At 37.7% G+C, this 26918-nt stretch overlaps 1 protein-coding gene across 2 annotated transcripts in view; it reads left to right on the top strand.

The window, feature by feature from the left end:
* Positions 1-222: 222 nt before the first annotated feature.
* Positions 223-26918, top strand: part of ZHX3 (zinc fingers and homeoboxes 3) — a 436276-nt gene continuing 409580 nt past the window's right edge. For both annotated transcript variants that reach the window (XM_044090292.1, XM_044090291.1), the window contains exon 1: positions 223-456. The gene's annotated coding sequence lies outside the window, so the exon portion shown is untranslated. The remainder of the gene's footprint in view (positions 457-26918) is intronic.

Genomic DNA, 26918 nt, shown 5'->3' with positions numbered 1-26918 from the left:
GGCAGTAAAGATCACTTTTATATCTGCTGCTATACTGATCCTAAAGTGCGCTGTGCAGCTCCACTCGGAACACGCATCTTCACTTTGCAACATGCTTACGCACCAAAAGTACATAGTTTTCCCTAACTTGTTGCAGTTTCAGGGTAGCAGCACTTGTATGTTAGTCTCCCTCTCGCATGGTAACTGACATCAGCGATCACGTGAGCTTGCGTCATTACCACGGTCGCGACTGCTGCCGTAGTATTTATTATTATTTTTTTCTAAATCACGTCTCCCCCTCCCCTCTCATCTACGACAGGTTTGTAAGGCTGGGATCTAGAGGATCTTCTTGTCTTACTCAGACCCTCGCGGTTGTCACGTTGTGTGCGCCGGAGCCCCTCGCTCCCCACCGTACTGTCTCCCTCTTGGTGACTTCATTCTGGCGATCGGGGAGCTTTAGTGCCTTTACCATCTCAGGTGAGTGGATTTAAGTGGGGGGAGTGGGCGGATTTTATTGTGGCGGTGGTTAGGAAGACGACTTATGCTTTCTTCTGACTGAGGGGGCTGAGTGTGCAGTATAACCCGATGTTCTGGTTCCGTATTTACTGGGGGGAAAGTCCAGTTATAAAGTAGTGAGGCGCAGTAAAATGGCGACCAGGCGGAGGGAAACACTAAAGAACGACATTGCTACTTTAACGCTAAGGGGTCCTCAGCCCCCTTCGTTGCCCCCTCCCATATATCAGCGAGTATGTTTACAAATGTTGCTGTAGCTGTTATGTTGAGAAAGAGTTATGATCAGACCACCGTGACAGTACTGACTCTGAAATCGTCCCCCCTTTTTTTTTTGGGGGGGGGGGGTTGTGGTGGTGGCAAGGGGTTGTAGTTTACATTTGGTTTTATATGTGTGTGTATGTTTGTTGTGGCTGGAGGGGATGTGGCACAGGAATCCGCGACACACTGTTGTCAACAATGTCTCATGTCCTGAGTTACTTGATGTAGGAGTTTTGTTGTTTGTGTATTCCGGGAAAGCTGGGAGGAGATTGGCACTCCTTTTGGGTTGGTTATAAGTGCCAGGGCTAAAACTGTCATGACACTGTTTCCTCTTTCTGTCATAGTCGTGTAGTACTTGAGTGAAAGGAAGTAATGAGGTGTTGAACTATCGATGCGACTGTCATGTGCTTTGATGTTTGTTTTGTTTACTATTCTTTTGGTCGTTACATTGTTACCTTCTTGCTGCTTATGTATTTAAAGTGATCGCGCGCTTTTGTGTCTTATGGGGTGTAACTTTGTTGGTGGAAATGGCAATGAAAACCCCCATACCTACATTCGATCGAAAAAAAATATTGAATATTTTCGTTAACTTGTCAATTGTCCATGTCTTGCAAGTTTTGAGACCTCAATTTGAAATGAATCTTGTGCATCTGAAATGAATCTTGTGCATCATTTCTGTCAGAGCTAAAATGTGTCATTGTCAACGTTTTTGCAACTTGGGAGGAAATATTTGTGTAGGGCACTTTGTGATAATACATGAACTTGTCGGTTAAAAGTATATTTGATTGGAATGTTTATTTCTTGTTAGGAAAACATTATCTTAGGAAATTATGTGTATTTTGACGTTTTTTTTCCACTTTAGTTTTGTCTGGTCCAAGTACATGCGATTTTCCACTTTATTTCTTCCTTCTGTTGAACTAGAAAAAATGTAGTATTGTAGTCGTCTGTAAACTGACTACCTAACCAGAAGAGCAAATTACAGAACGTATCTCCCAACTGTCCAGATTTTTGCCTCATACTTTTGGTCTGTTCCTAATAAAATTTGTGTTTTTTTGGATGTTTGTGGCAAATCATTGAAGACTGATTTAACTAATTAATGACATGCATTTAAGTTTCACACTTAATTTCCTTCAGAAAATGTATAGCCACACAATACCTTTTTATTCTAGCAGTTTTCAAAGTTTATAAGAGCACTATTTAAAATTGGTTCCTATTTTGGGGCTTTGTCCCCCCATTATTTGTGTTAAAAAATAATATATAACCTGTTTGAAATAGTTTGTATTGCATAATTCCCTAGTGGTTCTTTTCTCCCTAAATGCTGAAACCTTGTAGTGAGGTAATGTTTATGTCTTCTGCAGCAAAGTATACACTTTATTTTGTTTTTAGCATACTTTTTATGTATTACTCTTTTTTTCAGAGTGAATGCGAGTAAATGTGATGGATATGTTTGTGTCTCCAGATTGTTACATTGTCTCTCAATTTATTTTCCCAATATGAAAAGATGGTGTTTAACTGTTTTGCATCCTTGTTAAATCACGTTCCACAATCCAATTGTAAATGTAATCAAAACATTAAATAGTACTAAATATATAAAAGTGTGTAATGCATTTATCTGGATATTGTCCTTTTTTCTTAGCAGGCTTTTAGCAGTATAATTGTCATTCAGCATATAGCTAGTAATTAACAACACTGGGAAGGTACATATGCTGACAATTTTATGAAATTATTAAAAGTAGTACATGAACTTAATAGGTATTTGAACACCTAAAAGTTTGTCTTCTAACCTCATGTTCTCGTGATGACAGTATATTGTTACTTAATACTACTAAACAGATTTGGAAAACTGTTCAGTAAGTCCCTTTTTTTAGATTTACGAACTTCTGGTGTGAACTGCTTCTGTGTGTATATATTCAGATTTGTAGCAAAGGGGGTGCAGCCAAAGGTAAGAAACAAAATGCTCACTTATTGTGGATGTGCTGTGGTTATTTTAGTTTTTTGTGTTTACTTAATTGTAGCAACTGATGTGGATTTAGTTCTTGTATCCCATTGCTGAAACCTATTGAATTTAGTCTGTACTTAATATGTACTCAAAGCTTTCATGTGACATTCTGTATTCAGGTGTTTTGCAAGTTAAGTAATAATTTATCATAGCTTGAAAGGATAACTGAAAAAAGGTAGTGCTAATTCTGGTATTTGTTTTTCCTGTCTGCTTAGCTACTGTGCTGTTCTTTTATATGCATAGCCCTCTTTTTTAGATTAATTTGACAGGGGACATTTATTCTGTCGATTTTGTAGGATGTAGTGCTGTAGGTGTGTGTGTATATGTGTATATATATATATATATATATATATATATATATATATATATATATATATATATTAGAATGGTGTTTTTTTCCTTTTTTCTCTTTTCTTTTCGCAAAGGCTTAATAATTCAGCTGATGCTTATTTGGGCTGGTTGCTCACATTTTGGACTAACATTTCTTTGTAGTCTGTGCTGTATCACACCCACTCTTTGTTTCTCAGCTTAGGTTTGTTTTGGCAGTCAGAAGCCAGTCCTTATTGGTAATTTTCTTTTTTGGCTGCATCTTAAGATGTCTTACAAGTAATGTCCAATTTAATGTATTGTACAATGAATTGTTATTAGGTGAATGAATAAACAATTTATTTCTTTTTAAAGAATGGACATTTAATTCAGTTCCTTCATTGCACTTGTAGAAAGTCATCTGGTTTGTTTTTGGATAAATATAAAGTGAAATACCAATTTTTAGGATGGGCAAATTCATTTATAGGTTGAGACCTGTACACAATTGACCATGGTTCACATTCTTTAACTGTCGTATGCATTGCCCCATCTCTTGTACAGAGTGAGACTTGGTTGAGCAGTCTGATTTGGTGTTGTCTTTTAGTATATGGGAAGTTGAGGTAACTGTATCTCCATTTTCTAGTTCTTTCCTTGCGTCAGGAGTAAAAGTCTAAATTTCTGTTTGGATTTCGTAGACCAAAAGCCAAAATTCTTTGGTTACTGCCTTTATAGTGCTGTTGGTCATAAGTCTCATATTTGTTCAGTGAAACATTAATTAAAAAAAATTGTCACAAATTAATGCTAACTATATGGCACAGCAGGTATGTTTGATACTTTTACCTGAATTCCTTAAAAGTGTAGTACTGGAATGCACTATTCACGGTGATGTTGTATGGCTTCCCACTGAAATAGTCACAGTGTGACTTTTATTTGAAACCAGGTATTGTGTGTGTGTGAGTGTGTGTGTGAGTGTGTGTGTGAGTGTGTGTGTGAGTGTGTGTGTGAGTGTGTGTGTGTGTGTGTGTGTGTGTGTGTGTCTGTGTGTGTGTGCACCTCTCTGCCTCTTTCTCTCCTTTTGTTTATTAGAATGAGAAAACTGGATCATGTCATCCAATCCAGACTAATTACACATTTGTTGCAAGCATTTTGTTGTAGTTATGAATGTCATGGTTGTTGCAAATAACTCATTCATCACAATGGAGCTCAGCAAGTTTGCAAAGTAACTTCCAATGGGCGGGACCTAAACCTTTTGACCGAATCAAAATATGTCCTCACATTTCAAACAAATGTTCATAGCTGTGGAACCATAGAGGTTATGAAAGAAGTGTAAATGGCAAACTCTCTTCAGCACAAACTATTTTTATAGTGGTAGAATTCTTTAGGTTCTAGGTCTTAAACTGAATTTTATAAGTCGCAGTAAACACAGTAACTATTGTATTTTGTAAACCGCTTACAATATCTCGGCAACCACTCAAGTTACACACACTGTCAGCAGCTTTTTATTCATCTAGCTGAGAGCATTCATATGAGCCTAAGGAGTTCTGTCTCTATTACTTGGTTGTTGAGATATTTAGAAATGTGAAAATTATATCTATATAAATTAATATCATAAAAACAGCAATTAATATCTAGTTACCTGCACTTGACAGAGGTTAAATATTAATGCAATTGAGTTTACCATTGAGTAAGCTTTAAGATGAACCCTTTAAAGCCTTGTATGTAGCATGGTTTGGAATTATTACTGCAAATATGAACAAGCAATATTTGACACCTAATGGCACCAGTAGGAGTTAACTGCAGATGCACCTGGAGGCGTCACTTGGATGTAATGAGTTAAACAGCTAACCTGAGATGAAGAACGTGTGCATAAATGCTGTCAAGCTTATATCTGTAATGATGGTGACAGCAAAGGTGGTAATGCTACTATTAGGAATGTGTTTTTTCTGTTGCTATTACAGGGGCATTACTTACTTTGAGAAGTGATTTGTCAGGATTCCTTTAAAGGGCACTTGTTAGAAGTGAGAGATTAAAACCAAGCTGGCTGTCGACTGACCAGTTATATGTAGCAGAACGTATCCGTTTGCTCTGCTGTAACTTGGCAGCCCCTGAAATAGTTCTGCAAACTTCTTTTCTTACCCAGTTATCGCCTACAGCCAGAAGCAGGATTAGTAAGAGACAGTCAAAAGATATTTAATTAGAATTGTACAATTCCTCCCTATTAATATTGTAAAACGTGCATGCTGATTGGCCAGCCCAACCAGTGTGCCCATTGTAAATCCCACAATATACCAATGGAAAAATGTCCGGTCACCTGAACTTTTTTCCGTTGGTATAAACTGCAATCCTTTTTTTTTTTACAATAAAAAAAAAAGAGAGAAAACGGAGCAATGGAGACTCTTTTCTCTGTTGCTTCCGTTTCAAAGCCTTGATGTATTGGGTATGCGTGGGAACGCAAGTCCCATACGCATGCGCAGTACATCAAAAAACAGAATCGGTATACCACAACCGGTGGAAGAACAGCAATCCGCCGTTTATACAAAGACATTGTTTAAGAAAAGTAAGTATTTCTGTTCTTAAATAATGTCCTTGTATAATAGCAATAACTGACTCCGTGGTTGTGGTATATTGAAGATTTACCCAGGGTTACCTTTGTTTAATCACTCTGGCTTCGCCCTCGTGATTAAACCACACCAACCGTGGGTCAATCTTCAGTATACCACACCATGTCGTCAGTTATTGCTTAAATATTCCATTGCCTAAGAAAGTTTTTCACATAGTAAAGTTGAACATTTAATAAACTTTGGCTGCAGTGCTAAGCCTATGAACTGGACTGGATCTTTCCTGTGAGACTGGGAGGAGGATTTAGGGACTTGGACTGGGTGGTTAAGGAAAACTAGGCAAATAGGGGCAGGATTTAAGGGGCAATAAGTTTTACAATTGACAGTGCTGTTCTTTCTCTAGACCTTTTAGTATGGTAACCCTTTTAAACTTTGTGTAACATGTTTGTGTTCTATATGAAGTAATAAAATATTACATTGATTTACTTTATAATTGCAGAATGCAGATAAATGGTTATATTAGTGAAGCGTATGTGACTGATGGCTGCCAGTATTTAGAATATGAGGTGAATGGATTCACTGCAAAGAAATGCATTCAGAAGACTTCAATTAATAATTAAAGGACACTTTGTTGCCATCTTCTTTAATTTAATAAAACATTGGGATAGTGAAGGACTAATGGACGTTAACCAAACTGTATGTCTCAAATTTTTCAAGTTAGAGTTTCTTATTGTTTCATGGTATTCGTAGATTTTCTTGCCATGTAATGGAAGTGCACTGGATGTCAGTGCCTTGGTTTTGTTTACATGTAGAGAATAGCCCATTTTTAAACTTTGCTGTATCCTTGGTGGAAGAACACCTGAATTAATGAATGAAAAAATGTGAAAGTGATCAAGGTAAAGGATTACCTTTTCCTGTATGTTAGGGAAGCCAATGGCCAGATTCCAAAAGACTTGCCAGGAGATTCAATAAACTGTGTGTAGGCTTTCTTTGCTTACACGAATACAAGCAAGGTTTCAAGGTCAGCAACAGTGTAGCTGGCCAGGAAGCAGTGCAGAGCAGCCGAAACACAGAAAGAAGAGCCATTTAAGTTTGCCTATGGACCTGGAAGGGGAAGGGTAAATGGCAAGGGCAACTACAAGGAAAGGTAAAGGTACACTGTACAGGAAAAGTGTGCTGATGAAAATATGCACGGACATGAATGATGGGAATGAATAGAGAAGAAGAGAGCTTTTTAAATATGGAAATGTCTTAAATGTACATACATTGACATATCCTGTCTTGGGGACAAGTCAGTAGCATAACATTATGTACATATGTAAACATTATGTACATATGTAGACACCACAGTACGTACTGCTGTTCATGCTTCCTGAATGGTTGTGATGTAAACATTACTGGCATGTTCAGTGGAGAGGGCATTTAGCTAGGATGGTATGTACAATAGGGGTATGTGCATACTCTGAAGATCTGCAGAATGATGTACTTGAAAATGACTGACATGTCACCATAGCTCTCAACCAATTGGGGACACACAGCAGCAGACTCCTGGACAAATGTAGAAAGATGCAAGCACAATCATGGACGCTTTTTTAAAATATTACAACCATTAACCTGCAGCATTGACAGAATATGTGGTTGTTACTGCAGAACATGTATAATAAATTACAGACATATACAACTGTAATGATTGCTCATGTTTTATATAAAAGAAATTCACCATCCCTTCCCAAAAAGTAACAACTTTTTGGAGGGGCTAAGAGGTACAGTGTTAAACCTGGCATTGAAATCGGGGGCAGTCCTGGTGAGTTGAAAGGATTGCATGGCACACAAGCCACTATACCTTCCTCCCCCGAAAGGATCAAACCCATGCCATCAATGTCACTAAGCTGTGTATTTACTGTGTGCAACACAAAGACGTATCACTCAAGCATCTAGTAGAACACCTTGAAGGAAAGTTTGCACTGTCAAATCCTAATGGGTACGCATCCTAGAGAATAGTTTTGTATGGCCTGCTAGATGTGTAGGAGCTTCCTGTGCCAAATGTGATAACTTGACTAAAGCATCCCAGCTTCATGTAGGCATCGGCCATGCAGATAACACCACACTGTTATGAGTGGATTCCATACATACAACTGGGTATTGCGTGTATCTTCCACATGTAATGGCAATTGATATTGTTTGAAGTATCTGCAAGTGACATGTGAATTAAGAAGTGATCTGTTATAATGAATGGTACAGCAGATGCGAGATTGATGGCAAAGCATCAACTGTGCCCATTTGCACAGAAATTACAGCAGTGCAAAGCCAAGTGTCAGTGATCGAGAAAGCTGTCACTGTAATATTTGTACACATACCAGACAGTACATGGAGCACACTCTGAATGCATGGCAGACCTCAGCACATGTGGCCCATGATCACTGTTTCCTTAACATTGCCAGAGAAGATGTTATGTTGCCATAAAATCCTAATGTACACTTTTTTATATGTTCTCATGCAAGCTATCCATTGGTAGTACTGCTGTTATGTAGTGGTACATCCATGAAGCAGTACAGTCACACTGTACCTATGATACAGTTGGACTTTAGGCTGTACACCACCTCCAAATAAAACCTTGGGTATGAATCACATGCAACATAGTGGGACTGTTAACACAGTCATACAACTCCTATTTCACATTATTACATGTTTTATCCACTGTGGTACAGCAGTAGCATTGTTACCTCACAGCAAGAAGTTCTCCTGATCGATTCTCAGCTGGAGTGCCTTCTGTGTGGAGTCTGCATGTCCTCCCCACGGTCGAGTGGCCTCCGAAAGACATGCGTGAAATGGGTGTGCCTTCGCTGAGGGTTGGGCATTGGGCTGGCAACTCGGCACCATAAAAAATCGACTGCCAATCATTAGCGGACCGGAGTTCTGCTGTGGTGACCCCTAACCGGGAAAAGCCGAAAAGGCCAACAACAACATTAGTGTAAATGTGTGGGTGAGGGCCCAGGCACCATATATGGGCACATCACAGCTGAGGTGGATGCAATTCATGCAGAACAGTTAATGACACAAATGCTGACAGTCACACAATGCTGATGGGGAACACCTGTACAGTCCTTGTGAAGTGCAGTACTATAGTGCATACAATGAGTTTGCCAAGATTGCAAGTGAATCTCAAATGTCCTGTGCTTGTATATGTAACAACATATTAATGAACCCAGGCATACGTGCCCATGTAATCACTATGATGTCATATTGCTTTGTCAGATAACCTTTCCAGATGTTGGGTATGCACATGGACACCTGTGCCATACTGCAGGTGTCACCATGATGGTGTATCATATGGATATACTACACTGTCAGAACATATGCCTTAGTAAGGTAACAATATAAATAGCATCATCCAATGTCCCCAGTCCTGAGGAGGCATATTATTACAGTTGTTATGGAAGGAACATGTAACCAAAGGGCAGCAGTGGACATTAATGCAATCGCTCAAATCCGACACGGAAATATGCTGCTGTACAAGTACAGTACATCCACACCTTAACATAGCATATGTGGGTGACAACAACAAAACGGTAATGTGCCATGTTCATAGGAGATTACTAGGCTAATGGCCAATTGCCCATACAAGCCTAGCCATTATCCTATTTAACCCAAATCCCTGTCTCTAAGTGAGGGAAGACAGTAGGGGTATGTATGTGCATGATTTTATAGCAGACTGCTTATGTCCATATGGGACATGGGGACCACCCCATGAGTGAATTAGTAGTCAAACATTTAGTGGTCTGGAGATGGCTTATAGAGGGTTATGGAGGGACTTTGCTTCATGGTGTTTGTATGCATCTTTGAGATGACAGCCTTAGTGTTCTGCAGAAAGGATGTTGTGTGGGATGAGAGAGAAAGGGAATGTTGGATTCAAGGGGTTCTGTAAAAGGTTCTCCTGAGTGGGAGTCAATTGAGAAGAGACTCAAAACATCATATTTTGTCTGCAATATACCACCAACCCACCCACCAGTTGACTCTGATCAGATTCAAACACCCTACCTGTCTCTGTATACAAACTGGATTCCATACAATGTAAGACCAGTGCCACTGCAGAAGTCTAACTTGCACTCTGTGTGTCCTTTGTAGAGGATGACATCATCACTGTATGTCAAAATAATGATGTCGGGAAGAGTGTCGGACATAGTTGTGGACTCGCATCCCGGTGTAAAATTGTCTCTGGACTGATAGTTGAAGGAACACACACACACACACACACACACACACACACACACACACACACACACACACACACACACACACACACACACACACACACACACTGACTGCTGTGAGGTCAGAATCCCTACCTATCTACACAAGCTAGAGAACACTGTACTTAATGCTAGCACCACCAAAGAAGTCTGACTTAAACAATGTCAGAGTGCACCTTTATTGAGGAGGATATCATCAGTGTGTGTTGAGAAGAGGATATTGGGAGGGCTGTTTTGAAATTGCGCTAGAGTCATGTATCTGTGTAAATTTATCTCTTGAATGCTAGTTGAGTGAGGGCAGCAGGACCAGGACTTATGCTCATCTGACTATGTATACACCCACTCAGATATAGAGACACACACACAAGTTGACTGATGTGAGATTAGAAGCCCTACCTATCTAGTTACACAAGCTAGAGAACATGGTACTTAACGCTTGTGCTACCACCGAAGTCTGACTTAGTGTCATACTGCACTTTATTGAAGATGACATCATCATTGTGTTGTAGGTAACCTATACTGTTATGAGACTTTGGTACAACACCAGGATTTGTGATATGATTATGTGGACACAGCTTGCAGAAGCACTTATAAATACATCCTGGCAACCTAGTTCAGGTAAGGTGTCACAAATGCATATTGCAGAAGTGAGGCAGATGTGCCTGTTTTTCAGGATGTTGTGTGGATGAGACCTACACACTTGGGAAATACCAGTGGTGCAATAATGGAGTAATGTGTCTACATATTTGGATGAAAGTATGTCCACTTTGATATTGTCAGTAAGTTACATGTCCACTGTCACTATAAACCTGTATCAAATGTAACAATGCAGTTAGGCTGTGTAATTCTGGAGTCTGTTTGACAATTTTATTTTATTTTACATTTGTTGACCGGGCTAGTCTAGCTGGATATATTTCCATTTTCAGTAGAGGCCCGGGGAGAAAAGCTCCACACAAAACATAATAAAGAGACATGTTGTTAATAAAGACATAGAATAAAAATAAGAAACAAATAAGAAAATTTGGTAACAAAATCAACAAACATTAAGGAACACAAACAGTTGTAGTCATACATAATGTTAGGTCACTTTCAAAGCATTTTACTTAATACATAGAGGTTTATGTAATAAGGCATCTGCCATACAGATAAAAGTTAAAGTTGAGATGTGTAGAGAAGTAGAAGGAGAAAGTAAGATAAAAATAGAGGGAAGAGACAGGAGTCGGGAAGTGAGAGAGGAGGTGGGAGAGATGGGAGAAGTAGGTCAGAGCAAGGTAGGACAGCAAGGGAAAAAAAACAAGGTAGATGCTAATTATTGAGCATAAAGTAGGGTTAAAGGTCAAGAGAGGAGGGGGGAGAGGGAAGTTAGCCTGGAGTAGTACAAGAACAAAGCCAGTGGTTTTGGAAATACAGTTTGATTTGTTGTTTGAAGAGAGGTAAGGATGTGATTAGAGTTAACTCCTTAGGCAGCAAATTCCATGGCCCAAGTACTGCTATATCATTTACAAGTGCATTGTTGCAGGGCACACATGAGTATCAGAAAGTATGTATTCAGTCAAGCACACATCGCTGCCCTTCTGTTGTGTTTGAGTGTATTTCCATGCATTAGAGAATTACACTTCAGTAACTAGATTTAGACATGCTATACAGCTCTTTACAAAGCTCATCGCCGAGGGACTGGTTTGTGCAGAAGATGGCAAAGTATTAGCACATGCATGATTCAGATTTAAGGAATTTCATTTGGACTTGTGCAGTAGCAATGTTCACTGGTGCTCATTGCCAAACTGTGCATAAATAGAGACGCACAGTAATTGGCCTGATTGGGATTGAGTGCAAAATACATCTGTTTTTTGTTAATGATTCATATGTCAGGCTTGCAAGATATGTTTTGGGAGAAATTACTGGCAGCTAGTATGACGTACATGCTGTAATTTATCTTTGAAATGTTGGGGCTAACATTTTATTGCATAAGTAACTGCTGGCTTTGTCTTCCCTGTTTGCACGATGTTAAGTGCCAAGCAAACACAGTTCCCTGCTTATGGAAAACTGTGAAAAATTTAATGTAGTGCGCCTTTCTTCAAGCAAACGGGCTTAGTGGCGACGTGTGGCAGTCCAACACTTTGGACAGTACTGAGTGTGGAAAATATACCTGCTGTGTAGCTCTCTCTGTGTAAATGTGTAAGAGCGGTGAGCTCCTGTTCAGAACACAGGTGAGCCAGGGTTCAAATCCAACAGACTCTACATTTTAGTAAGGGTATCACATAGTCATTGCTCCCAAAACTTTGATTTGTAAAGGTAGTACTACATACAAGTAGTTATGTATAATAGGTTGATTGACAGAAAAGTTTCATTGCTGGTTGCATGCAAGTACTGTTGTAGGTGTCCTAGCTCACTTAATGACTGACATGTGATCCCCAGTTGAGTTGTGTGTAACTGGTTCAGCAGGACAATAATTTATGTAATGAAAAAATGCAATTGCTTATCTCTGATGGACACAGTAGTTTACTGACCATCATCTTAACCCCTTTCATAACCCAATTACAACTGTAAAACAGAATGTATTGTAAGGTATGTATCATAACGCCAAACTCAAGTCATGCAAGTCTATCCATTTCCAGTATATTGTCAGACATTAGACCTGCATCACAGCTGAGAATGCATGAGACGGGACCTGATGATGACGGTACACGTACAGATCTAATGAAAGTGTAGCAGCAGTCACTCTTTATGCTGTATGTGGTTAATGAACATGGTTGATGAAAGCTCATCTGTGAGGAATAAATCACCTATGTAGAATTGTATGCATTCATTTTACATAGGTTTGAATTCCACCTTGTACAAATTACTTTTACCGGTGTGTAAGTCCCAACAAAGTATGTGCCAAGTCATCCCATTGATCTCTCCAAAGTTAAGGCTTGAAAGTCAAGCCATCGAGCATTTCATTGTTGACCACTGGATAACGTGTGACAATGTATTGCATCACAAATGCCAAAGATCACTGCCAAGTTTCAAATAGACATTGTTGATTCATAAACACCCTTCCTCTTTGGCAATGTCTTTGTCCTTACCATCACGCAAATGTGGTTGGCATAGTTGTGTGTGTGCGCACTGGTCTTAAAATGCAAGATCACAATTTGGCGGGAAACCATTGATACTGTTGTTGGAGGACCTATGCTGACAGCAGGTGATTGGGGTGATGCCAAATTCAGGGCATAGAGGTAGGGTGTGGTGGAGTCCAAAGTCTTGTTACACTCCTCATCAAGCATTACAGCCAGAGGCTGCTGCAGGGGGACTATACTGGGTCTCAGTAGAAGGCTTGGAACAGTCTAGCCAAAGTTGTGTCCAGTGCAACTGGCAAACCACACACACTGGGGAGCAGTGTAGGCACACTGCATTGACCTTAAGAGGTGCAAGCATGCACAACTTGACAACCAGTGGCTAACCCCCCCCCCCCATTGCTACTGATCTGTGGAATCACAAAAAAAGAGATTAAAAAAGGGAAACAAATGTTAAAAAATTGGCTCTGGATTTGAACCATCCAACTGTTGCACTTACACAACACAGTTGTATTGGCACAGACACAGCTTTGAAATAGTAATCAAGTAATGTGAATGCAAACAATTCACATTTCATGCTCAGTATTAAATACATCATTCAGCTGGACATTCTCAGTTGATTGTATGTGAGTAAATAAAACTATTTAGTGGAATGAGCTGTCACACAATATTTATGAATATGTTTGCAAAACTGCAGCTCTGCAGAGTTCTGGGAATCCTCCTCTTCTCTCTGCTGTACTATGACATGCAATGTCTAGTGAATATCCTTTTATTTATTTTCAAGGTATGATGCAAATATGTGACTGTGAACAACAGTTTTCAGCAAAGTTGGGAAAATACATGACAGTGAACAACAGTTTTTATCAAAGGTGGGAAACTGTGCTAGTATGCCAAAGAAATATATGTGGGGTGTTTGGCTTTGTTTAAAAGCTCACTGCAGTTAGTTCTACACTTTGTAACTGCATCTTAACTGACACACCCACTGCAGAGAAGGGTGTCTGATGTGCTGCTTTGTTTTCCTTCACTTACAGTAATTAACCGTTGCAAGCCGTTGGCACCTTACAATGGTGTAGAGGCTACACTGTGTTTACTGCTACATGGGGTCAAAGGTTTGGTATTATTCAGCAATTCTATTGAGTTCACAGTGCTTAGAGGGCTGAATCTACACTATAAAAAGGTAACCGTTTCGTTGTGGAACTTGAAGGGGAGGAGACTTTCTGTGCTGTATTCCAAAGGTTTTGGAGTACAGGGCAAATGGCTACACAAAATCAACACTGTTCCTTTGTAGTTTTGCTGAATAGCTCCACCATCTTGAATTGATATATGCTCAGCTGCTTATGGACTGTTGGCAAGCTGTGATGTTTACCTGGTTTGTACGGCTCCACAGTTTGTGTAGAGCTGTTTACTGAATACAAATTGGCGGCTGTCTTCTGTGCTTCACGCACATAGTATGAGCGAACCATGTAGGGCTTATTGAGTCCAGCCCACGCACTCTAAGTGACTTTCTCCTGTGTAAGGCCCAAGTTACTTATACCAAGAGCAAGTCTTTTAGAATCTGGCTCCAGGAGTCTGAGATTTTAATCTGCATTGAAAAGCGCAGAGTTTCCTAGATGGCCAAAACTACTGTTGATGTTTGTCTGTGTTTGCATTCTAATTTGTGAACTGGTGAGCTTCAACTTCTTATGAGCAGACATGATGGTTGCAGTTTTATTCCTTTATTTAGTGTTCCACTGATAAGGCACTGGGCATTTTGAGGAAGGTGTATTAACTTTAACATTCTAGGATGCTTGTTGGTTTGATTAGAATTTGCTTGGTAGCAACTCTTTTTTTAGACACAGATTTTAGAAACTGAATTGGAGATTTCAAAACGTTTTCCTGATTAAAATCACTGTATAATACTCCTTGTGATGTAGAAGATAGTTTGCAGTGCTTTGAGTAGATGTGGTGGTAGGTTATGGCTGTATGAGAATGCATTCTAGAGGTAATACTAGAGTAACGTTCATAGAAAGTGCAGTATGGCCCTGCATAGATGGTATGTTTTTAATGGTGCAAAATAAGCTTGCACTTCAATGTGCTTTGCATAATGCAAATTTGTTTTGTTATTTCTTTAGGCCAGAAATTGAGTTGTAGTTAAATGGTATGCAAGATTAAGCCAGAATTCTGCAAAGCTGCAAGTCAGGCTTTCAACTGGTTAAGTTTGTTCATCTTTTCTGTATTGAAACAGCTCATTTACTGAACCTTTGAGGTATATCGTGCTTTGGAGTTACTGTTAAGTATTCAGCATTTCTTTAGAAGACAGGGTGGGTAAAATTTGAATTTGTAGAGGAATTAAGTTGGGGTTAAATTGGAGGTGATGTGAAGTGATTAGCTCACTTTTGGGACTGAGTTGTGGTGAAGATTAGAGCAGAAGAAACAAGGATCAGTAACATTTAAATAATCAGAATTTACTTACCTGGAAAGTAGAAATCACAAATAATGAGGTGGAAATTAGGAGAAGGCATGTGAGCTTCATGTTTAAATAACAGGCAGGCAGATTATGTGGTGGGGCAGTAGTTGGGCAGCTAGAGCTCAGGTTTTGTGTGAATAAATGGGAAAGTGAAGTATGAAGGGGGCTGTGTTTTAAATGTAGAGAATGTCTTTAGGTAGGAGGATAATGTGAAATCCATTTGTCTTGTAGTTATAACTACAGACTATGAGCGAGTAGTTTTATGGAGTAACTGCTGAGATTAAGAAGGGGGGCAATGAAGTGTTCTCTGGAATAAGCTCGAAATCTTTAAAAAGGTAAGGATGTTACTGAAGATAAATGAGTGGAGATGATATTGTTCATTTATACAATATTTTAGATGTATTTTAAGCATCAAAAAATCTAAGGAGAGATTTTTCAGTAAAGCAAAATGAAATTAGTCATAATGCTAGTAGTAACTATGTGGACATATGAGTAAAACAAGTTTTCTGTTATCCAGTTTGTCGACATTTGGAGGAATGATATAGTGTTGACAAGCAGTCACATTTAATGGCATTGTTTTTCTTTGTGTGGCCGATCCTCACAAACCCATGCAAGGGGCCTTGAATGATCCTGGTAGTAATTTGCTATGCATCAGTGCACCTTTTAAATACAAGCGGATATGCGAACAGCCTGGAAGTGATTTTTCAGGAACGGATTCTAAATGTTTTATGAGGGGTTCCTGAAGCTGATACACTATTTAAAATGGCAGTAATGTGTGTCTGATGTTGGGAGCGAACACCCCATCTGAGTGGCAGCTATCCTCACAAGCCACTGCACACACATGCTGCACCCACAGTTTACCAAACAAGTCACACAACTCAAAAGTATTTCAACAAGCACAAAGCTGAAGTATAACAGTGGTAGTCAATGTTGGGGTGTGATGTACAGTGTTTATTCAGATCTTACAAAAGGAAGATCTGTTTCACAGTGTCTGTGCTCAAGATATAACCATGGATTTTAATTTTCAAAAAGTTGAGCCTTTTCTTATAAAGTAAACTCTCACTTGCTGCCCTAAAGTGGACAGAGTTTAAGAAACTTGTGTCTTAAGTGTAGGCAATGCTGTCTGAATCAGTAGTTCAGTGTGAGATTCTGACATGAAGGAATGTTCACCATAGTGTTAGCAGAAATATAGTTAAAGTTGTTTGTGTTTTATCAGGGCAGTTTACATACAGGTGTCCCTGAGTACAGCAGTACAGATGTACTGCATCCTGGATCCATGCTTTGTGCAAGTTTCTGATGATAGTATTGCCCACAACTGCTACATCATGTATAAAAATACTGTTTTTGAAAACTGAGCTGGTAGATTTATGGTCTTGCTGTACCTGTTACTTTGTTAAAGCAAGCGTTGTTAAAAAAGACAGAGAAGTTTAGCACATAACTGTAGTAGAAACACAGGCTGAAAGTCATAAGCATGGCCTGCAGTTATGTAGAGCTGGTATGGTGTCCAAGCCACACAACCGAGCCCTGTTAAAAGTACCTAACAACTTGCAGTGTTGTTATACACTACTGCTTACCTGGATAAGTCCTATGTATGTAGTATCTGTGCAAATGAAGGTCCACAGCATGGTTATGCTGCACAAATGTGTGCCTTCCGGAGTATATTGAGTAGTGACGTGAAAGTGTATGGGTTCACAGGAATGGATGTACCACAGCATGGGACATAGGTCACATACTGAATCTGTGGGTGTACTGTGGAGTAAAGATGCAAGTTTATTTATGTACAAGTGTTGACTGAAACCACAACTTTGTCTATAATTTCACAAGCATGTAAATCCTGGAGTGTACTGTGGAGTGATGACATGGATATCTGGATGTACAGGTATGGATGTGTACTATAGCATGGTCTGTGATTCACAACACTGTAAGTCCTGTTGTGTACTGTGGAGTGGTGGCATGAATTCAGGGATGTGAAAGTGTGGGAATTTGACCACTATATGGCCAATAATTCTCAATCTAGTGAATCCTATGGTATACTGTGGAGTGGTGACATTAATTTATGGATATACAGGTAGAGGGTGTAATTCACCAGTATCTGTAACCCGTTGTCTGATGACCCTTGGATGGTTATGTGCTTTTCAGTATAACGTAACTGAGCAGTAAACTCTAGTTACACTTTATGAAAGCCACAGTTTAATAGAAGGACACAATAGCACATCCAGTTGTTCCATGTAGTGCAAGCAAGCACACTGCCGCAACCACTCCTGGTCATATTTGCATCTGTGCTGCTGTGTGTCTGGTTTATGAATCCAGACTAATTGCTCTGTAAAGTTTGTAACATATCCAGTGTGGGCCAAGTTTGCATGCTATAATGTATGCATATAAGAGAGATGTATACGACAGCTGTTTACATTTTACTTCCATCTGTTTTCAGTGCGGAACTTCTGATAAAAACGACCACTTAGAACGTGCCATTTCTTAATTAATTAATTCATATGTGGAGAGAACGTGATGTCCCAGTCATTTCTGGTGTTTTGACATTAGTAGCCCAACTTCCCAGGTGGCTGGGAAATGGATAGCAATAGTAATAACTGTTGATGTTTGTTGTCACCTGGCAAACCTGTGTTTGTTTGTCATCTCTGATTGGCTATTCCCCTCAACTCTTCACCTTCTGGCTAAGGTTTATGGTTCAGTAATGCTGGACCTGCCCACTGGTCTTTTCTCTTTTTTGCTGTTTGTACTTCTGCGGTCATGGTCAGTTTGTAGCCGGTACTGACCTGGATTATTGACCTTTGTTTAGCTGCAGGGACCAGAGGTACACTTTTCCATTGCTGTGCTGCAGTGGGCAATGTGATCCAACTAAAATGATAACTCTGTTAAAGCTACCTATATTTCTGATTTGATATCGATGAGTGACTCTGTCCTTAGTTGACCACAGTTGTATTTGGGTTGCCATCATAAATTTGACATTAGGATTGATAATCATCTAGTTGATTTTTACATTGTAGTGGTTGATCACTTTATTGATTTTAAAGTAGTAATTAATAGGAAGTTTGCAGTATTTTCGAATTGTCCCTTTCCCCAAGGCTGAGCAGTTGTGGCTTTACGTGCCTTTTTCCCCAAAGGTATGCAACCTGTGTGTGTGTGTGTGCGCGCGCGCGCGTCTATTGACATTTTATAGATCATATCTACATGTATAGGTGGATGTATCTCAGTGTGGATGTGTTCATTGCTGTAAAACTCTAAAAGTGGTTCCTTCTGTACTGATCTCACAAACACCCTCCCCATATACATACGACAGGCCTCCCTAATACAATGTGCAGGTGATTCTCTAGACTCGTTAGAACATCAGACAACTTGGCACATCTCCCAAAAAAATTGGAAAGCTTCAACAGCCACTGAAACATGGCTTTGTAACTCACAATTGCCCCCTCCCCCCAGGAAAAGAAAAATATTATTACTCACTTCTATCCCACTCTCATGAAAAAAAAAATCTAATGGTTATATTATCAAGACGGGATTTTTAAAGTCAGTTCTCATAGCAAATTATTAGGGATGATAGTGGGTGATAATCTTAAATTCTACTTGTCTATATAAAATTGCATAAAAAATCACCAAAGACTAGGGATGCTTTTATAGAATAAACCTTCTCATCAACGCAATTAAAACTACACTTGCTACTACTTGCCTCCTCTCCTCTCTGCTTTATGGTGTTCCCATCCATACTAACCTCCAGGCATCACAAAAATTAAAACTTGACCAATGCTATAATAAAGTGGCTAAATTTGCAGCAAATACTCCTTTCAGAACCCACCACTGTATAGCACTTAAAGCCTAAATTGGTTAGAACTACCCCATCACCTGACACACACACACACATATATATATATACACAGCTTCTTACCACCAATAAAACTATTTGGTTTCCACCACCAATAAAACTATTTGGTTTCCATCTGCTTGCCCAGTACTAAATACCATTCTGTACAACCATGCTCCCACTTTTTATTATGACCCAAAGAATAAAAACTTCTGTCTGTCCACAAACCTATTAAATCTGGTGGGCATGGTCTGTACTCGTACCATGTAGCTAAATCCGGTCACTCCTTATCTATATCCATCAGTTCAGTACCCTCCCTCTAGTCCTTTAAAATCATTCTGAAAGACTTTTGGCTCTGTTTGTGTTCAACTCCAAGATAAGCTATAACCCTAAATATAGACAAGTACCTATTCATACCTTACATCTCCTTACTCACTAACATCAGTCCAATTTTTTCCCCTGACTTTATCTAAGTATGTCATAGCCCTGTTTTCCCCTTACTTCATATTGCAATTTCTGTTTGTATTAAATTAATTTCCCTTTAATTTCTCTAAACCGGTTTAAAGTTCCTGTATAATTTTTTATATACCAATGTGTGTGTGTGTGTGTATATGTATATATATATTTTTTTTATATACCAATGTGTGTGTGTGTGTGTGTGTGTGTATATATATATCTATATGTGTGTGTGTGTGTGTGTGTGTGTGTGTGTGTGTGTGTGTGTGTGTGTGTATATATATATATATAATGTGTGTGTGTGTATATATATATATATATATATATATATATATATATATGTGTGTGTGTGTATATATATATATATATATATATATATATATATATATAAAATGTGTGTGTGTGTATATATATATATATATATATATATATATATGTATATATATATATATATATATATATATGTGTATGTGTATATGTATGTATATATATATATATATATATATATATATATGTGTGTATATATATATATATGTGTGTGTGTGTATATATATATATATATATATATATATATATATATATATCTATGCTACTTTGTTTCATTGAATCTCTTTTCACTGAATTTAATTTCACCCTGACCACTTTGCTGAAAACTCAAATTACTGAAATCTCATTTCACTGAACTGCAGTTAGTATATATGGCACTGTAAGGCAAGTGAAAGGTATATGCCCTTTTCCCCCACTGTAGTGCGATCCTGGAGTTAGTATATATAGTTAGAGGGGGTGGGGGGCACTGACTCCTCCACATTGGGGGTGTGGTGGTGTAGCCCCCCACTTAGTTTGAGTACATATTGTCTTCTGGAGAGAGTTACTCATTGGTGGTGTAACTGTGCATGTCTACTGTTTTAAAATGTATTGTTCTGAAGTTTTTGGTAAAATACAATATAAAGCAAACAAGGTGGGGGGCTGTTAATAGGTGATCTGATCTCCCTTAAAGAAGCAGCGGAGGAAAAGTAGGGGATACTGAGTAGAAAGGAAATGGCTGCCCAATTCCATGACCTGTCTATTGCAGTAATCAAAATGCCATCAGAAGTAATATTTGAGACTGCCTGCATTGTTGTTGTTGTTGTTTTTTTTCCTCTAAAAATTACAAGAAAAACCTAGTCAAGCTGGAGTCTTCACTGTGTAATACCTTAAAACCTCCTGTAGTGGAAGCCCATTGAATATAAGTTTTTATGGGTGCATTTAGGCCAGTAAAGCCAAACTCCACTAGCTGAAGACATGCATGTTTCTGCTTCTTTAGTAACCTCATAAGTACAGTGTAAGTGGATTGTTTTATTCTTGGACAGCATCATTTTTCCAGTCAACTTGAAGTAAGTCATAGTATCGTCAGTTTATATATTTGAGACTTTTATACAGTCAAACTGCTTAACAACAAGCACTGGTGGTGGAGAAAGAGAGAGATTGTTGAAGCACAACAAGCCACTGGATAATAAAACCATTGACTTGCTAAGTAGTCATGCTAGTGAAATTTAGGAGATGAGGTAGGTAATAATAATCTGGTGATGTGCCTAGTAATAATAATAATAATATGGTTATGATCTAGGACTGATTAAAATCTCCTGTATATGACAATGAGTCAAGTTTGCAGTCATTTATGTAGCAAAATATTGTCTTAAGGTATAAAAATTAAATTACTTGCTACAAAATGATTTATTGTGCAGCTAACAGTAGATGATTGAGCTAAGATGTAATGGCTCTATTGTTGTTTTTGATGTGCCAAATACCCTTAAGGCTGCAAGTTTTATTTCCTATAAGTAGAGTTTTGCAGTGTGTTTTTTGCAGTCTCACTTTTGCTTGCTGGAGCAGAATACCTGTATTTCAGTTTTGCTGAATACTTTCTCACTAGTAGTTGCAAACAGTGGCCTTATGCATGTAAAGGCTTCTTCATTGTTTTGAGCTAAGTTTATAGGAGGGATTTTTCCTACAAGCTTTGGAGATATTGGTTGTCACGTGTGTTTAATTGGTCTGAATAGAGAAGTAGAATGGAGTTGTCAGCTCTATTGTAGTACAAGGGTAAAGCTTTGACCACGGGCCAGATAACCAGAGTTCGATTAACATCGATGGAGCTGGATGGTATACTGCCACAATCCATCAGAGGAGGAGCGACATTGTGCAAGTATCCTGGGAGTGGATTTGCAAAGTCCCTTTTCTGTTTGAATGTCGCAGCTTAACATCAAGACTGCATGGAAATAGAACATTTTAAGGAATTTTGGAAACTGCAGCACAATTAGAAAATGGTTTAGTGACAGGGTTGTCCATTGGTGGAACAAACGTCTTGATGAAATGGGGACATCACTGAATGTTTTAAGTTTCATCTGGATGAGTAATGTATTAGTAAAAAAAAATAATAATATTTTTGATGTTTTTGTTCCTTCTAAAACTAAATTTTATATCGCATTTAAAAACATCTGTTTTAGTTGCCATATTCCTAAACATATCCCAAGTATCATAGATACTTTTTTTCAACCGCCCTACACCCTGGTAATATGTAACAGTTAAATATGGTGTGAAATTAATTCCTGGTGTATTCTGAGTATCAACATTCTTATTCGTTATATTATTAGGTCCACCCATAGTCACCAATATACCACCTTGTGTTAAGAGAGGGTTATATTTATTACCCCTCTCTGAAATTACATATTCTTTTATCGGACTGAAACTCCATAGGGTAACCTCTTTCAAAAAACATTTTTTCCACATGATTGATTTCATTTAGAAAATCTATGTCCTCAGAAATCATTCTGGACATCCTAATCATTTGCCCTTTTACATTTGCCCTTTTGCAATATTTTTCTTGAGGTGATAAGGATGGTCGCTGTGAAAATGTAAATACGCATTAGAATAGTGCTCCTTTCTAAATATATTTGACTTATAACACTAAGGAGACAAAATCACTTAATCAGTAACTTTGTTTTGTTTTTACAAGTCTTTTGTTAAATAAATAATATATTTTTATCTTCGTGGGAACATCGTTTATCCTTGTGCTTGCAAACAGCAGTGGTGGTTTGAGGAAAAGGGACAGCCTTTATTGTGCCGGAGCAGCGTTGTGTTTCTTTGTGGTTTGTGTCACTGCCTTGGACTGTGTGGTTGCAAGTTGCCAATTTATTGTTGTTTCTGGATACGAGGAGTCCTATCCAGCAATGGACAGTAGTGTTATGTTGAATGAATTACTAAGGGTAATATAACCCCATTCGCAAGTAGACATTCTGCAAGCAGGAGCAACTAATGACATTCCCTGTGCACAGAGTAGCCCAAAGGACCCGAGGGCTAATCGGATGACATCAGAAGCCAGCGACATGCTGGTGGGAGGGAGAGAGACTATGGTGGTTAACACGAGTAGGAGGAACAACGATGGACAAAATCCTTCTACTTCGAACCAAAACGGAGTAAAAGATAGAATGGAACCGTATGTTATGGAGACTTACAAGGATATGGACTTTAATCAGTGGTTAAATAAATCATGTGTGTACAATTTAAAGGAAAAAGAAAAACCGAAGGAACAAGCGAGCAGTTTAACATACAAGGAGAAATGTAAGATTTTTAAAAAATCATTATTAAAATTTAAATCATTGATTGTAGAAAATTAGTACTTTGAAAAATGTATTAAGGAAAAGATAGTACCGAAAGGTCTAAGACTGAATAATTTTCCAAATAACATCAATGGTGATAAAATATTTTTTAAAAATATATGTAACATTCTGAATGACTGTGGGCTTGCAATGTTGAAAGTAATGATAAAACATAATATTGACATAATGGAACAAACGAAAAAAGAAATAGACAAATTGTATGGTGAAATTAATGCAGATTTACTGTTTTCAGTAGATGAGTATAAGCATGTGTATTTTAGAGTTTTACATGATATAGATGCAGCTACTAATATGAATATTAATAGAAAATTAAAGAGATTTAAATGAATATGGAAAAGGAAGTGCATACTATAATGAAAATACAGTTAAAAATTACAGGCATGACAATTATCCCAATGTGCATTATCAAGACAGAAACAACAGGAATAACCACTATAGAGGGACAGGAAGGGATGGATATTGGGAGCAGAGCCAACCAGATTATAACGAAAATGATTATAATCAATATGTCCAAGAACAATTCCCTAACTTAAAAGAAAATAACATTGTTAGAACTAATGTCCCTTTAGGAGCGGACGAATTAAGGAGATCCGAGAGGTTGAGGAATCGGAACCAGCAAACATCATATGCACAGGCTACGATGAGCAACAATATGCATGCAGGGAGGATTTACAGATAGCAGACCTTTTCAGTAGTTCTGTATCAAGATACGATACAAGTTAATAATATTGAGTCTGTACTAGATGCTCATGAACAAATGGACACTATTATAAACATATAAGAATTTTTAATATTTTTAATTATACTGACATCCCCATTAATCAAAGTTTTTTTGATTTGTTCACAAAAGGTTTTACCTTTGTGCCTGTGAACAAACCTAGAATTGAAAGCATAGTACTTGACGTCAAGTTATTTACACGTAAATTGAACCTTAAGCATTTATACAAAGATAGACCAGTTCAAGACGAGGAGAATGTTTTAACTAGGCATAGTACATATAACCCGCCTATACATTATGAAATTTTAAACTTTGAAAAGTGCGTTATTAACAAGATAAGAAATGAATATAATAATGGTACAAAAATGAGATACAATGTAACAATGGTTGAAAAGAAGTTATTAAATGATTTAAGTAATAATGACAAAATACGTATTATGAAACCCGATAAAGATGGGGGGGTGGTTATTATGGACAAGTGGGATTACATCAAGAGGATGAAGGACATCTTGGATAGGGATTAACATTATAGTCTGGTTACTAAAATGAGATTAATATATCATATAGGAAGATAGACCTCATTTTGGAGGACAATTTGCTAACAGGAATGATTGACATTGAACTATATAGGTTCTTAAAAGTACCCAAACCTGTTATACCGGCTATCTTTGGTATACCAAAAATCCACAAGTCATTGTACGATCCACCCATGAGACCAATAGTGGCATCACAAGGGTCCAAAACCCAACCTATGGCTATTTATGTGGATACTATGATAAAAGAATTTTACAAAAAAATGTGATCATATCTTAAAGGACTCCTGGGACTTTTTGAAGGAAATTGGTGAAAGTACTTATATGGACAGTATGTACTTCATTACTATTGATGTAAAAGAACTATTTTCAGTTATCCCCCAAGCAGTTGGCTTAGAATGGTTTGAGAAAACCTTAGTTGAAATGAATTTTCTAACAGCTGTTGATTTTAGAACTGTACTTGAAAGTATGGAATTGGTCCTAAAATATAACTATGTTTATTTTGAAGGTGATTATTACCATCAAAAAGAAGGAGTGGCCATGGGCTCTGCCTGTGCCCCCGCATATGCTAATATAATAATGTTGTTCTGGGAAAAGAAATATGTATTTGATTCTATGTATGGTCAGTATATTGTCAAGTATTTCCGGTTTTTGGATGATATTTTTGTTCTTTGGAATGGATCCAATGACCATATTGAAGAATTCATACAGTACATCAACCACACCACTACCTTCTTGCATTTCACACATCAAGTAGGTATAGAAGAAATACACTTCCTGGATGTAAAATTAAGTAAAGATAGTTACTACAAGTGTTATAAGTCAAATATATTTAGAAAGGAGCACTATTCTAATGCGTATTTACATTTTCACAGCGACCATCCTTATCAACTCAAGAAAAATATTGTAAAAGGGCAAATGATTAGGCTGTCCAGAATGATTTCTGAGGACATAGATTTTCTAAATGAAATCAATCATGTGGAAAAAATGTTTTTTGAAAGAGGTTACCCTATGGAGTTTATCAGTCCGATAAAAGAATATGTAATTTCAGAGAGGGATAATAAATATAACCCTCTCAACACAAGGTGTTATATTGGTGACTATGGGTGGACCTAATAATATAATGAATAAGAATGTTGATACTCAGAATACATCAGGAATTAATTTCACACCATATTTAACTGTTGCATATTACCAGGGTGTGGGGCGGTTGAAAAAAAGTATCTATGATACTTGGGATATGTTTAGGAATATGGCAACTAAAACAGATGTTTTTAAATGTGATATAAAATTTAGTTTTCGAAGGAACAAAAACATCAAAAATATTATTGAGAAAAGGAAAATCTGGACAGGGGGGCTAACAAGAGACATGGTACTTTTAAATGTGGCAGATGTGCACAATGTTCATATATTGCAGAATTAAAAGAAGTAAGAATACCAAGTCTACATTTAACTATAAAAGCTAAAAAATACAATAGTTACTCTAAAGGTGTTGTTTACCTAGTATTTTGTAAGGCCTGTGGGAGTTACTACATTGGTAAAACCGAAAGACATCTCAGAAATAGAATATATGAACACATCAGGGACATTAACAGACACAATGACAATAATGCATTGTACAGGCATGCATTAGAATGTAAAAAAGCTGATTTTAAATTTTGTGTGGTAGAGGAGGTAGAGCCCATGGACCGAGGGGGTGACTGGGAAACTAAGTTAGAGTACAGGGAAATGATCTGGCAGTTAAGGCTAGATGCCTGTAGTGGAAAAGGACTAAATGACCATATATCCATTACCCCTGCACTAAAACTATTGGCAATGGATCCGAATAAAGTAAAATATGAAATATATTCTGACATTAGAGATATTATCTCTTGGTTGTTTATTCATTTCTTTTCAGTTATTAACTTTTTACTGGTTAACAATACATATTTTAACATTTTTAAATGTTGACATTTTTAACTTTCAAGTTTTTTTATAAAAATATAAAAATGAAATAATATTTATTAATATTTATATAATGTTTAATTGGTATGATATAATATTGAATTTTAAGAGACCAGGGGATGTGTACTTATTTATATTTATCAGTTTTTTTGTTTATTGTTCACCATATTTATTTAGCAGTTTTGTACAGCTTTTAATTATGAGCTAGCCCTTTTATTATGGTATCAACCCAATTGGTTCAAGTGAATGCTTGTTTAAATTAATTGTTTAATTGCTTAGCCAATAGGCTAACAAGGTTTATTTCAAAATGTATAAAATGCAGGACTGACAAGTGCAATTAGATTCTGAAGACGTCTCCGTTAAGGAGACAAAAGCGCTTAATCAGTAACTTTGTTTTGTTTTTACAAGTCTTTTGTTAAATAAATAATATATTTT

The sequence above is a fragment of the Protopterus annectens genome, chromosome 12.part0, assembly GCF_019279795.1.
Source record: "Protopterus annectens isolate FY-2018-M chromosome 12.part0, PAN1.0, whole genome shotgun sequence".
NCBI classification, from domain to species: Eukaryota; Metazoa; Chordata; order Ceratodontiformes; family Protopteridae; genus Protopterus; species Protopterus annectens.
The sequence above is the reverse complement of the archived record's forward strand: the minus strand, read 5'-3'. Positions and strand labels throughout refer to the sequence as shown.